This window comes from Camellia sinensis, chromosome 7 (genome assembly GCF_055761805.1).
Source record: "Camellia sinensis isolate YWXY chromosome 7, ASM5576180v1, whole genome shotgun sequence".
NCBI classification, from domain to species: Eukaryota; Viridiplantae; Streptophyta; class Magnoliopsida; order Ericales; family Theaceae; genus Camellia; species Camellia sinensis.
Window position 1 is genome coordinate 197287278 of NC_138967.1, and position 17385 is coordinate 197304662.

Sequence of the window (17385 nt, forward strand, 5' to 3'; positions counted from 1 at the left end):
GGTTTAGTATACTCACTTCTAGTTACCGCAGAACGTCCTATCTTCATTCCCTTGGAACTATGTATTGCAGTTGGCAGATCACAGAAAGAAGTCAATAGCATACTAGAGTAGAGGGTAAGGGGGAAGGAATCGATTTAGCAATACAGCTAAACCACTAATTATCTATAATAGGTGCCTGTCTTTTTTCTTTTGTTACAGAATTAAAGAGTAACGCATGAAAGATCCAAGAAAAAGGAATCAGTCTTAGAAGTTCATAGACGATTAAATACAGTTCTCGAGTAATAACTAGGAGATACAGAACTTGGAAGTTCTAACTCTAGCAACAGGGAAAGAGAACTCCTAAGAGTAAGAGCAGCCCTTCGTGTAGGAAGGTGTAAGAGCGAAGCCACTCTTGCCCCTTCTTCCACTAGTCTTAGAGCGAGGAACTAGGAAAGAGTAACAAAGAAAAGGCATGAAAGGGCTTACTAATAAAGATAAAGCATGAATGAAGGAGGTTACTAAGGAATGAAGGAGCCTAGTCTATTTGAGGCGGGATACCCAAGAATAGAAGTAGCCATATGCAGAAAATCGTCTTCTGTGATGTCAAGGAGAAATTGTCTTCTCACTTGCGGCAAGACGGTATTCTCTGCCAATGATTCTAGCATAACCAATTCGATGTCAAAGGACAAAAGAAGGTGACAAAAGCTCTTATTCCAACAAGCATAGAAAAGAAAGAGGAGAAATTGGCTTAATTCTTATCGATGATATTACTAGTTATTCCGACAATAGCTTCTGATATCACCCTCGGGTCACTCCCTAAAGAGTGAAATCCATTCCCTTAGCATAGCAAGGCTACGTGATCTTCTCTTTCCACAGCGGATTCTATACCAGTCTTTTATCTAACAGCGCTGACTCTTGAACCGATTACTCTCATTGCGGTTATTGCATCAAGCACGGGTTACGAAAGCAAGGGCGTTAAGGCTTTCCCTCTTAGATAGGGCCTCTGGACTCTTTTATTAGTGGTACTAGAATATTCATGTAAGGAGTGCATTCACGAGCACTAGCTTTCCTGGCTTGGAGGAGTATTGAAGTAAGTTGTCCCACTAATGCAATTCGATGCTTCCTACGTCGAAGGAAAGTATGGTCAATCAGTCAAAGACTCTCTCAAAGCCCCTTCTCGAGACACTCTTTCTTAGTCCTTTTGCCTTCTCTTTTTCGATGCCATCTCTTATTTCCCCTTACATGTAACTTCCTCTATCAAATAAAAGAGCGGCTACTCACCATCTGGAAAGACAATAAGCCAAGAAAAAAAAGGAACATCTAACCCTAAGGCTTATGGAATTGATGCTTTCAAGTGCGAGGCCCCTTTTTCAAAAGGAATTGATTGTGGTTGGATCAATAGCAATAGTTCAGATAGCCATGAATGAGATTGATGCATAGGCTGCAAGGAAGGCACAATTAGGACCAACAGGCTTCAATGAATGCCTTCTCCTTCGAAGCATCTTCTCGAAAGAAAGTTTAGTCATCCAGTTCAATGATCCGAGGCAAGTAAGTGAAAAAGACGGGCTTCACTTTATTATGCAACTCTTTCTCCTCCTGTGATTCTTGTTCACTCGAAGTTTTGTCTTTTTGAAAGAGAAATGCCACATATTCTTGCTAATGCCCTTAAAAAAGCCTCTTTATACTGATACCCTTTTTTTGTCATGAGTTGCCCTAAACTCGGAAGTGACGGAACACTCTTTCCTTCGCCCCTTGAAAACAGACTCCATTCTACCTGTCCTTCAATTAAAGACGGATACTCTTTTGAGGCCTAAGGACTGTGGTTTCACAACCCGACTGCTAATGAAAGTCTTCCTAGACTAGCAGAGAGAGAGAGCGTTGGATTGGGTGCTTTTTGCTTTAAAGAAAGTGAGGCATATTTATATGTTCAAGTTATCCCATCAGTGTCCACTCTGATCTTCCTTTCTACCTCCCAAACTCAGAGGTTCTCAGGCCTCAGATGTACTTTCCATTGGAGAGGAAGCAAGTTAGTAAGTTGAAGAATTCAAAATGAATTGAATCCAAGTTTTTCATTCTCATTGCTGGGTAGAGGAGCGAAAGTAAGTCTACAACTAGGCAGCCAATAGCTAGGATGGACAGTAGCAGTTAGACTTCCAACTGTAAGTTAACTTGAAGCAAGAACTCTTAGGCAAGGGGGGGGGCATAGCCTCTTTCGAAATTCAAAGAATAGCGTATATAAAGAGTAGTCAGAGGCAATTTGCTAATATGGAGCTATTTATATCGGTTTTCTTTCCTCTAGCATGAAGCGAGGGTCTAGTTGCTAAGCTTCTGTCCTGGAACTGCATGAGTGATGGTGCACACGCAATCAAGAGTGCCATGGATCATGGCTACCTCTTTCTCAAGTGTCGAGTACATCCAAGGAGGGAATCAATTCATGGGGATAGATTAAGTTCCTGTGCTTCTGTCTTCTCTTCCGGGGTGACTGTAATAGTAAGAGGGGTCATCTTCCCTATCATGGCTAAGACTTCCGCTTGAGATATTGCCCACTAGAGGACATCTTCTGTTGTTTCATCGTACTCGAATACTTCTTTCAGGTCTCTAGATGTTTGGCAGATCATCTCTTCTACTACCAATGACTTTGGGAATGCTTCCTTACCATCTTCGTCAAGGGTCAAACCATGCTTCAGTGAACCTTCCTTTACCGTTAAAAACTGCAATGGGGCCAGATGCCTCCATCATTCTTCCTTCTAATTCGGCTACCATTTCCTGCTACTTCATATTGATCGCGTTTGCCTTCTTTTCCCAAGTTGCTTTATACCACATAGCATATGGTATCTCTCTTCTCCATTATTTGTGTTGGCTCAGGATCACCTTGCAGGGTTACACCCAGTCCTGAATCAGGCTCAGAGTCCGTCTCGTAGGGAATTTTATTGAAGTTGAAAGTAACTTGCTCTTTGATAAGAAAAGATACATAGGGAAATGAAGATGCTCTAATTCAAGCAAAATAAGGCAAAGGGTCGGCAGCATACACATAGGTGTAGGTACTCCGCTCGAATTTGTCTCGGTCATTAGCTCAGTTGTTCTATCGGTCATCTATCCACCAATCAGTAAATATCCCATTTCCTCCATCTCTTAGCTCCTCTGCCATCTAGAATCGGTCATCCGTCCAAAAATATGATTTCTGTAAATAGAGCTACTTCCCGGTGTGCCATATCTTTTAATAGTTCTTATCCTGTCCTTGAGTCTGGTCGTGAATCCCTAGCTTGTTTGATACTGACTCCGTTAAATATCGATATTTGAATGAAAGTATAGTGTCAAGTGTTCAGTCAAGGCTGTAACCGGGTTAAGGCAAGCAAGGGAAAGCAACTGAAGAAGACTTATCCAATTAGGCTTTCAAGTACTGTTCCCTTTAACAAAACACTTTCTATATTGGCTTTCTTCAAAGAGCCATGCTAAGTAGAAATGTGCCTACCAAACGGTACTGATTTGCTACTTGAATGTTGAATGAAATGAAATATCGAATGAGTCTAGCGAATTACCCCATCTCCTTTCTTCTTCTAACTATGCTCAGGTGCACCTACGGTCTTATGACCTAGTCGCCAAGAGAGTAGGGACAAAGAGGTCTTCTTCCTCCAAGCCACAACTCGAACTCAAGAGAGGACGAGCGATCTGGTTTTGAACAAAATACTCGAAACCTCTCCTATCTACCTTCTAGATGGGCCCTAGCTCTTGCAAGAACTCAATAACCAGCCCTCGTATGCCGAAGAAGGGTAAAAAATTCTTTTACATTGTACCGATTCTTGACCACGGAAGGATCTATTTTCCTTCGGCACAATAGAAGAGCACGTATAGAAATCAGTGAGAGATCTATGGATGCGTCTGCTATCATGAAGAGTTTTGTATACTCCAGAGCTCCCGACTCGGATACCAAAGATTTACTCTATGATATACTAACTTGGAGTTCGGTGAGCATGCTCTTGTATTCTGCCGCTACCCTGGTATCCCCGATGACAACATCATCACTGAGAATAGCATAGGCCTTGAATCTCTCAGCATCGGGATAAACTCGCTCCGCTGCCATCCACACTATCATATGATGTGATAATGTGAAGAAAGGCCAAAAGGAGTAGTAACCTAATGGTTGACCAACAATAAACAACATATACCGTTCCTTCCGCACCACTGAAGGTGTAACTATTATATAGGCTAACCCCAGACAAGCGTGCACAATGGCAGACTTAACATACTGATCAAACAAACATTACAGCCATCATCTGGTAGATGACCACTTTAGGCCATATATCTGTCACCAATTTCAAATCAAAACTATATCTTTAAAACCCATGAGAGACTGCAAGGGCTTTGTTTGATTGTATGTACCATCTTGTGGCAAACGTCGGACAACCGACATTGCCCAATCATGATACGACCTTAATAGGCGTTATTGTACATAGTTTTCGATGATAAACAACCTTCGTTTACCACCTCCCTCGATTGACGCCGCTACTCGACTATGGTAGACGTCTTCGAACTTATCTGCCATGTCCTCCGGAAAGACTTCAAAGAGAAATCGATTGATCGTCTCCGACAAATCCATGTTTACGTGATCAAAGGGATAGTAGATACGCTCATCAAAAAGCAAACATGAAAAAATCAATCCCACAACACCCAACTCGCCGAATAAATGGCGAGCATATGATATAATTTCATACTTTAATGAGGTGAAGCAAGAAGATCTCTTCTTTTTTGCCTTAGTATAATACATATATAGAGTTTTGATGTCGACTCCCTTTTCTCACTCAAAGAGGAATGAAGTTGAATTCGAGTGAAAAGCAGTTAGCTCAGGTAGCTTGAACTATAACTCTTCCTCCCACTAAGGGAAGACGACTCACTTCAAGAGCGGGGTTTTCAATCCAGGTATCTTTTCCCTCTTTTTGCCCAGACTTGGCTTTCCAACTCGGAGTGAACGAGGTTGCCTCGTTTTGGGGCTATCTTGTTAAATGGTTGTTGAATCATATATAAATGATTGTCTAACTAAAGAGGTTTGGAAAGACCTCCATACCTACCGATCTGAGTACAGAAATGCTTGTGTAATAAAATAGGTTGTTCTTGTATATGTCTACTAATTCATATATCCCCAAGGAACTGTCATTAGAAGGAGCAGCATCATATCTGAGCCCATAACTTATTTTGTAATAGAATAGCCCTTTGACCCCAAAGAAATAAGTTTGCTCTTCCATTTCTTAGTAGGAGTGCTCCTATGTTAGTAGGACATTTCGTGCAAGAACTAGGTTTGAGTTAGTGCACTAACTAGGTTGTTTTTTCTCCCCTAATGGCTCTATCTCTAAGGTAACCCGGACTAGTAGCAACCGATCCTAGTAAATAAGATATTGTTTCATTAAATTGGTTGTTCTTTCTCTCTCATTTCTTCTAGAGGAATTGAGTCGCTTATTTCAGTCTAACTTCGTTACTGTACCCGGTCTCACTCCGACAGCATACTATCCTAGAACTCTGTCTATCCCTTGATAGAAATTCATAGTTAGGTTAGCCAGCCCGATAACCCCAACAAGTGGAAGGCTCTTCACTTTCCCTATCATACGATTCTGCCAGACTATTCTATTTCATTCATTCTCCATTCAAAACCGTCTATTCCGAGAACCCATAATCTGATGATTCTTTCATATAATTTTTTTCATGAATTTGACATTAGTGATCTACGACCATCCTTTCTTCTTTCCATTTCAAAAATGAATTGTTGGTATGCGGTCCATCCTTAGAAATACCCGTGGAATCCCCCTTTTGTGATTGTTGCAAAGCATGCTTCCGTTTCTTGTTCTTCGAGCTCAACTGGTCATGCTTCTTTCTCAGTTGCGTGATTCCTAGCTGGTAGATCCTAGATCAAAGGATGTAGGTGAGTTTGATTGTTCTGACTTCTGCTGTTGTAAGTTGCCTAAGGCACCTTCCAGTTCCAGCCCAATAAAGGAACTTTCTATTGAGGAGGATCCCAATTAAAAGAAGGGTGTTAAGCACCTATGTATCCTTTCATGGGTCAAAGGTCTGTCCAAGCTAGGATCAGCTCTTGGCAGGCAAAATTATCCTCTACAGCTAGGTCAATTCGAGCTACGACCCTTTGAGCAGGGCAGTTCATGAGCTGCTATCTCCGACCAAGGTTTGCTCTACTGCTGTTATTATTCCTCCAACCTGTACATAAGCCAAGGCTTCTCGAAGTCAAGTATATCAAAGGTAGGGGAAGAAAGGGTCATCTCAGGATAGACTCAATATCTATTATCTTGCCATTTCCTTTTCTCTAAATCTTTCGTTTCAAGCCTTAAACGAAAACTATAAAATAGTCATAAGAGAGTAGACATATAAACAAGTAAACCCAACCTAATAAGAATGTACCGAAACATCATACATATGAGACTGAAAGCTTCGTCTACCCTGTCTCTTATGAAAAATTCTGTATTGATCGATCTGTATGACCCTAGCCAATGAATTAATTCAATCAACGAATTGGTTGGGATGATAACCAGAGACTTTTCCTATTCTTGACGCTCAATCACTAAGGCAGGCTGCTTTCCGAGTCTCTCCATTTCTGTATGTCAAAAAATGAGGATCCCTCCTATCCCCTACTAGCTGGATAAGGTGGGTTGCTTTCTTATAGTCTCCATTTTGAGATGGTGGATCAGGCTAATCAGACTTGAGCTCTCTTGTCTGGAATGGATGGACATTTAAGAATTCCTTTGGTAGTAGGTATGGGACACACAGAGACACCTGAGGTAAGTAGCTAGTTGACTGCAGGTTTAGAGAACACTAGCATTGATTTTAACTAATTCTCTCTCTCTGGTCTATGCAAATGGGCTTTGGTGGATCCGATCTCCCAAGAAAGGTTTTCATTCCTGCTCTGGGGTTGTCCTAGATCACTAGGAGAGATAAGAATGTATTGGCTGTTAGCTCTTCTTGCCTAGTAGCTAGGTTCCTATCCTAGTAGTTCTCTTCCTTCCATTGCATCTATTTATCAGACAATCTTATGCAGACAATTATGATATTGTCTTCGAAGGTATTCTACCTGTCCTATTATAGTTACTAACGAGAACAAGGCTACTATTCCTAGCGACGTACTCGAGTGAGCCCTTTCTCTTCTAGCATTAATAGTGGTTCAGCCTCTTGCTCTTATATTCCTCCTCATGTAGTAAGGAAATGAATAGGCAGGTATTATGAGTCTTAGAGGCCTCCCTTCTATCTTCTTTCTTCTGGATAGCTAGGAAGCCAACTTCCAAGGCAGGTTTTATTCCTATAGGAGGATGTCTCCTTTACTTCACTGGTAGTTGAGTTGAGTAAGTCCTCTCAGCTTCTTCTATGCCCTAGTTCCTAAGGTTTTGATCATTCTCCAGTCTTTCTGTAACCTTCCCTGTTTCTTCTCCTTTTTCGAGTGGGAGAACATAAACTATTCTAATGTTCTTCTGTATTGATCTTGATTGCCGCCCCTATAAATCCCTGGCAGAGTTTGACGACCAATCAGGATCTATGTAGAAAGCGTAGAATAAGTCCCTTAAGGCGATCGGTAATCTTTCCTAAAGCACTTTCTTTATGCAATGCCTTCGCCCAATCTTTCCCTTTAGTCCAGTAAAGTCCAACCAGCTGTATTAGAGCCTCTCAAAGATGTCTGTCCATTCTAAGTTGTTCTGGTTGCGGGCGATTCAAGGCGTTCTATTCTAGCAGAAGCGTCCCTGCACAGCGTAAGACTTAACCAAGACCTTCGAGTCAAACCTGCGGTTGAGCTCGAGTAGTCAGAACACAGACCTCAATGAAGTTGCCTAGGGAATACCCCTATAGCTTCCATTTTCCTCATGACATGTCGGAAGTCAGGAGGAGAGGTAACAAAAGCGGACTCTTCTAGCTTAGCTGCAAACTTTCTACTCACTGAGTGAGAAGAGTCCCCTCTTTTCTTTGTTGACTTGAATCTTATTCATTTCTATCATGAATGGAATCAAAATCATCAAGAAGTATGGGGTTACCTCTAGAGGTGCTTGTATCAAAAGATCAATCAAGACAGAAGAAAACTCAGACATCAGTATCGAGGTCATGGAGAGAATCTATTCCCGTTACAACGCACTACCGACGCTTTTCCCCTACGGCTTGCTACCTTCGACTTTTTAGGGTAAGGAAAGTCTTAAGGCTAATCCGACAACTCCCTGGAAGTCAAAGAAAGAAAGGCATGTCGAAGAGCGGAAGATAGGTAGAGATAAAGCTGAGGTAAGTAGTTAACTGAATATGGATGCTAAGGTAAGAGAGTAGGAGAGATGAAGGTTTGGCACAAATTGCGATTTTCTTTTTATTGAACTACTAAGCGCTAACAGCATTTGGGAACTATAGTCTTTGTTTGTTTGGTTGACCGACTCAAATCGATTGGTCACCGATAGAATATTCGGGGCTTATGGCAAAGCCCGCATTCTTCGCCAAACAATATTTCCTTCTCCTTCTTTTCTTTTTTAAGGTTCTTCCTCAGTATTGGGTCAGGTCTGCTCTTGCGTGGATATTTCCAGTTCTTACAAATCCTGGGCTATTGAAAAGAGAAGCTAAACCAAACCATTAATTCTTAGTTCAAGTTGCTAGAGTTGCTAGAGCTGATATTCTTGCTAGTTCTAGTCAGCATCTTTCCTCTGATGCGAGGGAAATGTGAGTGAGAACTACGACATATAGTAATTTGTCGGAGTGTGTTCGTCAGTCTTCCTTCTTTGACAGGGCAATTATAGCCTATAAAAAGACTGAGTACACCCCACCTCCAATAGACCCCTTAGTTTGAAGTACGAGTGATTTTACTGTAACTTTCAGGACAGCTCTGTCAAAGGGAAGTCCAGTTCCTTAAAGGTCAAGGGCAGTTACATTAGCTAATTCTCAGTGTCACAGAAAAGTGCCCCGAGGCGTTCAATGTGATGTAACAGATCCTCCTACTTGGTCTTACCATTACCAGCCAGTCCGAGAGTGAAAGGCGCTCCTTAGCAAAAGAGGTTACCAATGCCCCTCCTGCCATTTCCAATTCATATATCGATTTTTTCTATTGTCTGTCAATTGACGTTTCTTTTTATCCTTTCGAGAGACCTCAACGTATTCAGAAGCCCCTCTTTCGTTTGGCCTCCAGTTACTATGTCTCGGAGTTGGCCCCCTATCACTTAAAGGCCTTATCGTACGACGAAAGTTGACTTCTTTTCAATAGAAAGGAAACAAAATAACGTTATATTCTAATGGAAGCTAGAAATCACACAACATAGATGAATGGAACAATAAATGAAGGAAACCTAAACGGATAAAGAATAATGCAAACCTTTTTTAAGCTCGTTTCAAGCCAAAAAATAGTAAATGAAGCTTACATCACCTCCCCCCCCCCCCCTTTTTTTTACATTTTTAATATAAGAGCCTAAATCTAACACTACCCATCAATCATCTAACACAACAAACTATTCATAAAAGAGAAATTATTTATAGAAATCAATGAATGAAATAAGATGGCGATAAAAAAAATGAAATAAAAGACCTAGGAACAAGCAAGGAAGATTTTTAGCTCCAACGACAAACGAACCTACACGGAAGGCATTTTCAAGGAGTAGTCTGCTTCCCATTACTCAATAGGGCAATTCCTCGCATATAATTAAGGGAGCCATTGAAAGGTGACTAAAACACCAGAAATGGTGACTACCCGAGCTAATGATAGAGGCAAGAACACTTTTCGGCGAAGTCCCATTAATTGATCATAATGATGTTGTGGAAATGCTGCACGAACCCATATATATAGAAATAGAAAAGAATCACCTTAATACTAAACCGGATCAAGCACGAGATCTTTTTGAAAATAGGAAGATCTAGGATAGACGGCCAACTTCCTAGAGAGAGTGATGTGCATGGACCAGGTGAGTAAGAATGCAGCTCCGTGGACCGCTTGTCGGGCCTGATAGGTGGTGGTATCACACCCTTCTTAAAGGAACCATACATGACACTCTCGTGTCATACGACTTCATCTCAAAATAAGGATCCCCCTTTCCTTTGACCAATGGGTCCTCAAACCAACATGTCCTCCCTTTCTTGCTCGTTAGCACTTTAGTTTTCAAAAAGGACATTTAGGCTTCACTAATAAGATAGAAAGGGCTTTTCTCATTTAGTATTGCTTTGGCTTCACCATATCTTGCTGGTGCAGAAGCTACCGCTACTAAAAGAAAATAAATGAAAGAAGAAGGTAATAGCATTATAAAGACTACAGAGGCATTCCGGGCCGACTACAATACAAGTCATGAACGATAGCGAAGCCAAGCCGGATAGGCTTTTTTATGTCGAAAGCCCCAAAACCAGCTATCTTATAGCAGACAACTAATGCAAGCCTACTCAACTAATCTCATAAGTAAAAGCTTGTTCGTATTGCAACTAATAGAAAAAAAAACAACTACTAGACTAGACTAGTAGTTGAGTGCTCCTTGTTGTTTGGATCTTGATTGGGTCCGAGCTTCCCAAGCTCTATGCTGTTGAGGAACTCTGAAAGGGTCTTACCACCTTCTTGATTTACTATATTTAAGCCTTTGGAGTACTTTGGGATTATATTCTGCGCGCGAGGATTTGTGCTTATGGGCTGGGGTGAATATTGCAAACCAGCGAATCTGGTGGTCGACAATCGTTCGCACTTGGTAAAGGTTGTCGCGGCACCTGTAGTAGGATAGAGGACTTATTGCAATTCTCGTGGACCAATTTACGATGTCTCCGCCGCTGACGTTCGTCAAGTAGGCCATGTGGATTGGCCAGGGTCTTCTTCGACTAATGATACCTCGATCTTGAACCCTTTGAAGTATCTTTTTGATAGGCGCCTCTATTTGTATGGGGAATTCACTGCTGATAGATCTCACCCAGTGTCCCCCCTCATTCCCTGCCGTCTTTCGACCCGAGGGAGTATACAATGATAACTTTCGGACATGAGTACCAGATCGTGAGACTGCCCGTTGAACGTCCGATGGCACCTTGCTCCGACCTGAGCTATGCAACAACGAGATCCCCCTTAATCCCTGTAGGATGTGCTTGATAGTCCCCCATAATACACTCACTTGGGGATTTCTTACTCCAGCTGTTCCAAGAGTCTCCACGAGTCTCCGCTAGTTGAACCGCGTCCAATAGACTCCATGTCCCGCTCATCCCCTTCGTCAACTGTTTGATCGGGATACTATTCCCTAGGTTCCTAAACTTGGAATAGATGGTGGAGCGTAGGTGGCAAGTAGTTATATGGATACGATGCTTTACCCGTAGACGCTTCTCTAACTCTCGCAAGAATTGTATGGGAGTCATCCTCGGAGGGACTTCCCGAATGATCGTATCGAGGAATTCTACCGTACTCCGTGTAATTATTGTTATTGATCCTACAGAGCTTCCCAAACGTTCAGGCTGGATTGTACGAAGTGGGCGATATGTTTTTGTATTTCTATGAGAAGCTCTACCGCACCCACGATTCCCAATAGTGAGTCGTCAGCATATCGTGCGTAACAAATCCTTATTAAGTAACGGTTTTTTTAAAGGGGCTAGCTTACGAGCCAGGTGCCTCTCTAACCTGAAAACTAGTATCGTCTCCCCGCCCAGCTCTATCAGCAGGCCCTTTCTTTTGCAATACTTAATAAAGTCTTTCATGACCCAATTATTATTACAACCTTCTCTACCATAGAATTCGGCCTTCGGGGTCAACCCTGCGGCTTCTATGAGGAAGGAGGTGCAAAGGAGGCTCGAGGGCTTATTAAGGAAGGCGGCAAGGGCTGATGAGGGGGGGAAAACGAAAGGTGTTTTCTGGTTCCGGGGGGTGCTTGTGGGGGAGGGGTGCATGCCATGACAAAACAAGGGAATTAAAGGCCGCTTTGCATTGGATGCTCTTTACCCTCCCATAATGATGTGGCCAGGGAGGCTGCAGATGAAGTAGAAATGGCCACCCTTGGTGATAGTGGATGAGTCATTGCCACTGTTGAACCTCAAGTATGTTGCTGTTGCATTGCATGCATTGAAATTCTTGTGTGTCACTCTTACCACGTTTTGTAATTGTTTGTTATACTCAAAAACTACATACATATAGTATGCAAATCATGAGTCAATTATATACTATCATTCATACACACAAAAATAAAATAAAGTAAATGAGACATAATCAATCACATAAAACATAAATGGAGCAATTTGAGTGACTTGTATTTTTTATAATAGATCCCACCAATTGATATATATAGTCAGGAAAGAGGTTGAGTGGATTTGGTTGTTTCTGTAGAAGGGGCAGTGGCCTGTGGAGTTAAAGTCTTCTTAAGTTCTTTTTTTGTTGTTGGTATCTGTTTTCTTTTTAGTTTTGTTGCTTTAAAAATATCATGAAACTTAGGGAGTGGTTGTATGGATGTGAGCAGTAATAGTATAGATAATTGTACTTTCTGAATCTCTCTTGATGCATGTCATTTTTCTGTTTCTTTAATTTCATGTTTTAATGAAATTATTCTTTATTGATCAAAAAAATATATCTAGTTAGGAAAGGATTGTTTTATGTAACTGGTATTGTGTTTATAATATTAGATCGATGGCAAATTACGCACGTACCTTTTGTAGTTTGACCCTTATGTCACTTTGATTTTTGTAATTTTAATTGCATCAATTTTAGTGTAATTTTTTTTTAATATTGTTTAACTTTAGTCCTACTAAAAAAGTCACTTTAAAGATTAAACTGGAATTATGGCACAAAATAGTCTGTTAGCTATCTTTAAAATAATTTAACTGTCTAATTTAAAATGGTTCATTTCTTTTTAAATGAACAATTTCACTCTTGATTTCTATCTATTTTTTCTTAACAAATGTTATCAATTGAATTCAATTAATACAATGTGGAAAAATAAAAAATATAAAAAACTAAATTAATACAAAAATAAATAAATTGCAGGTCATGAGTATCATCTAACCTCAATGAAAGAACTAATTATATACACGAACATTAACGAGGCATTTCAATAAGAGGATATGGAAGTTTGAAGCCACCTAATTCATTCTTTCATGATTGGTGCCATCCTTATGCGTGTAGATTTTGCTTTCCTTTCTAGTAATGTTTTTTATTTTTAATTTTTTGGAATTGTTTCCATAAAATTTTTTTTATAAATTAAGTCATCCATTTCTAGATGGACTTCTTATATGTGCCGTGTACATGCCAAGAATAATACAGCAATGCATATATAATAAATTCAATAGGATTATATAAATACTTTCTGTTCCAAAATCTTTGCAAAAATCTATTGCCATGAAATATTTTATTTCGAAAGTGGATGTGTGGTGTAAATGTGAAATTAGTGGGAAGTGAGTTATACCTACAGTGATTGTAAATCATCGATTATTTTTTTTAAAGTAATTTTTCTGAATTTATAATATTGCTAAAAACTTTAAATTTCTTATTTTAAAATATTCATAATTATTGAATCAAGAAAGAATCTCAAAATGTCAAGAAAAATTTATGGATAGAGGATTTGTGCCATATAAAGCCACAAGAATACAACAATGCTATAAATCCAAAAGAAATACCCAGAAAAGTCAACATATAATCCAAGTGCAAAACACACAATTATAATTGAATCTAAACCGTACACAATCTTTCCCTGCACGTTTCCTGCTAAAAATTTTGGGTGCTTAGATTAACGCATGAGGATATACAAGATTCTGCTACTTAGGAGGAATACTACCTTCATCTCTAACCAAACATTAAAGTATAAAACTTGAAAAGTCGAGAAGGATATGATTAAAAAAGAAAATTTCTCAAATAGCATAATAAGAGTAATATGTAATATGTTGAACAGTATAAGTAAAGAATGCATTGATATGTGGAGTACATAACGGAAGAAGAAGAAGAAGAAGAGAAGCGTACTGATGGTGTCTCTAACAGGAAGTTCTTAGAAGAAGACATTGTTGGTCCAACCAGAAGAGTCCCCAACCTTATACAAAACACCACCACCACAAACATCCTTGATCATCATTATCATCATCATCAACATAACCACTACTTTCTTCTTGGCCAAACCCATGACTCAAACCACCACAGAGAGAGAGAGAGAGAGAGAGAGGGGGGGGGGGGAAGACAGTGAATGAATGGTTAAGAAGAATCAGTGCCCTAGTGTGAGGCCTTATATAAGCTTGGTCAACTGTACTCATCTCATCACAGGTTTTGATTTAGGAAAGTTTGAATATTTTGGTTTTGTTGATTTCATTAACAAAATTAAAAATGGTAGTATGTAGTATGAAAAATTATTTTTAAATTTTATTTTTAAAGTGAGAGATAAATGTAAATTTAAAATTAGTAGAATGTTCATTATAATCCATAAATTTAGTGATTCATTTTTCTAAATCAAATCTTAAAAAAAAAAAAACATTTTTTTTTCTAAATATATAACATGTCAAAAATTATGATACGCGATCGTCACCAATAATAAATGATCTAGATTGTCCATTTGTAATGCTAAATAAATTAGCTAAATTAGCATAAGAATAATATAAGATTATTTTTTTTATTATATTGTAACAGAATTCTCTCCTTTTCACCTTTTTTTAAGAAAAAAACAGATAAAGAAAAAGAGAATAAAATTGGCCAATGCTTTCCTCTCTTTTTTATTTTTTTTCTTCTTCTTCTTTAAATCAAATTTATATACATAAAATTAAATCACATAAAGAAATAAAATATATACATACATTTTACTGTAATAAAAAAAAAATGTACATATGTGAATGGTATGTGATTGACTCACTACTGAAAATTAGACTTTTAAATGCGTTTAAAAAACACCGCTATAGCTATCAAAAACGCCGCTAATTCTTTTTGTGATGTTTAGCACCAAACGCTGAAGATGCGGCCATCGCTATAGCTTTATGGAGCTTTAAAAACGTTGCTATATAAGTATAGGTGGCGTTTTTTGAAACACCGCTCAATGTGCTGCATAACACTACAATGACGTCACATGTATTTAGCGACGTTTTAAAAACGCCGTTATAGCTCTTTTCTATTTTAAAAATATAACCGTTAGAACTATACTATAGTGGCGTTTGAAAACGCCGTTATAGCTTCATCTTTAATTTTTTTTGGTTGTTGAAATTGTGCTGTTTCTATGAGATTTAATTTTTCAAATCTAATGTCTGTCGATCACGTTTTTTGTCTTTTTGATAAGCAAAGATCAACTTCAACTGAAATCCAACTATTCAAAAACACCATTCTGTCACTTCTCAAATTACATGATTCAAGACAATACTATCTTATCAAATTCTAAAGAGTAGAGAAAGTGCAACCTACATCAGAATCAAGACTACATGGTTACAGCTAATTTAACAAAAAGGACATCGAATGTGATACAACAAAAAAGAAAATTTTGTTAATTACAATTTTCTCAGATATCTGAGATGCCAAGCTCTTTCCTCCCAGGACAGCAGCAGTAGTGCAAAATGCTTGTCCTCTATTAAAGGAAAAACATAATCAGTCCAACATAATAAAAATTAAATGTCGTTTTATTACCTTAACTCTAAAGAGTATCACATATATTTTCTCAAGATTGTAATGTAAACAAAATTAGTGAGAGACATTGTTAAGTGAGAACTAGTGCAAGGAGAGGCCACACATTCTAGGTGAAATTGAAAACCTAAGTATGATTTTCGCTCAGGTGAAAAAAAGAGGGTGCTAACATATGTTTACCGCCAGTTTTAGGGTTTCATGCAACCAAGAAATTTGTGGCTGTAAAGGTCCTGTCAATCTTTTAAGTAACAATCATCAATTCATGAAAGATCCAAAGGGTCCAATATACTGGCATCATTAATCACCAACCTATGCGAGCAAGAGGGTAGATTTTTATCTGTGCATGTGGGCTAGTGCGGTGATGGGTGTAGCTGGTCTACAACTGTGCATGAGAGAGAGTGTGTTTTCAAATTTGCAGTGTTCTTTGTTTTTTTTTTTGCATTGATACCACAAATTTCGTCACAAGGAAAAAGAAATTTTATCAAAAAAAAAAAAAACCTAAGAACCAAAACTACTCATATATAAGCGGAGAGAATTGTAGACTTACAAAATTCCACCAAGGACAACACCAAGTGGGTTCTCATCTGTGGCCAAGCCGATGGTAGCTGTTTGAAAAGGTATATGCACAGTGTAAATAGCAAGCAATAGTGGTAGTTACATGTGAAATATACACATAAATGTTCTCATGGTTACCTGACTTTTGTCACCCCATTCACCAAAGAAAGTAATGGAAAATGCCTGTAAAATGGTCATGATCATTGTTGTCAAATTGTGAATCGTGAATCGCTTTGCTAAAATAATAAATCATGAATCTTAAGATTCACTTTATTTAGTATAATATATAACTTTATATATGTCTATACATATAAAACTACGCATGTCGTGTTTAAAATGAAATAAATATCAATATAACAAAATTATATATATGTATATACATATATTTATCAATATATATATATACATATAAAATCACGTATATCAGTATACTTAGTTGATCTCTTTTTTTGGTGAAAAAGATGTTCCATGCATTTTACAAACAGAATTGAGTAGCAGTGAATTGCAATTGAATTGTAAGATTCACTTAATTTAAGATTCAATTCAACTGTATGAATCGAATCATTTTTCTTAAAAGTCATATCAAATCGTATGAATAGAATTATGAATCGTAAGATTTTAACAACCATGGTCATGATACATAGATCAAATAACTAGTAGCTGCATGTTAGCCTTGCCGAAGTAAACAATTCATAGAAATCATAACCTTTAGAAAGATGGGTGAGAAGAACTGAGTGAGAAATTGTCGCCTTTCCTTTTTTAAATCGCCATTAGTCTGAAAGAACATAATACAAATTGATATCTTCAACACACCAAACTGAATGGATCCGATAAATCCATATACCAGAGCTCAAATTTTAATTGCTTGATGAGATTGAGAACTAAATACATGATGACCAAACCAATAAAATAAGGACAATGAGAGACCAAAGTGACCATGCACTTGTCATGTGAAAACAGATGCTGAAAAATATTCATAAATCAACTTAACTCTATAACAAAAAATTTAATTCTCTGTACCAAAATTGACCATGCACTTTCTACTTTCCACAATATGATAAGTTGTTTTTGTGTTTCTTTGGATTTTCAGTCATTATATATATATATATATACACTCATGGAATAAGCCATGTGATGATCCAAAGGTTCTTATTCATGGAATTCTTGGGCTTAGTTTAGGATTTTATTCAATCATCATGGTTCTAGTATGAATATGAGGTTTTAATTGATTCATAGGGTCTTAACAAGAGAATTCCTTTTCCCTTTTTATTGCAAAGAATAAGTTATTATATCGTATATGATGGGAAACAAGAAATTTC

The 17385-nt window shown here is 38.4% G+C and overlaps 1 long non-coding RNA gene and 1 pseudogene across 1 annotated transcript; both read right to left on the reverse strand.

Moving 5' to 3' along the window:
• Window positions 1-10417: 10417 nt before the first annotated feature.
• On the reverse strand, window positions 10418-11652 carry LOC114313710 (uncharacterized; annotated as a pseudogene).
• A 3545-nt stretch (window positions 11653-15197) lies between these two features.
• On the reverse strand, window positions 15198-17124 carry LOC145794892 (uncharacterized). The gene is made up of 4 exons (XR_014334864.1): window positions 16773-17124; window positions 16205-16249; window positions 16059-16116; window positions 15198-15455 (listed from the first exon to the last, which is right to left on the reverse strand). It is a non-coding gene; the product is annotated as an uncharacterized LOC145794892 (long non-coding RNA).
• Window positions 17125-17385: the final 261 nt, after the last annotated feature.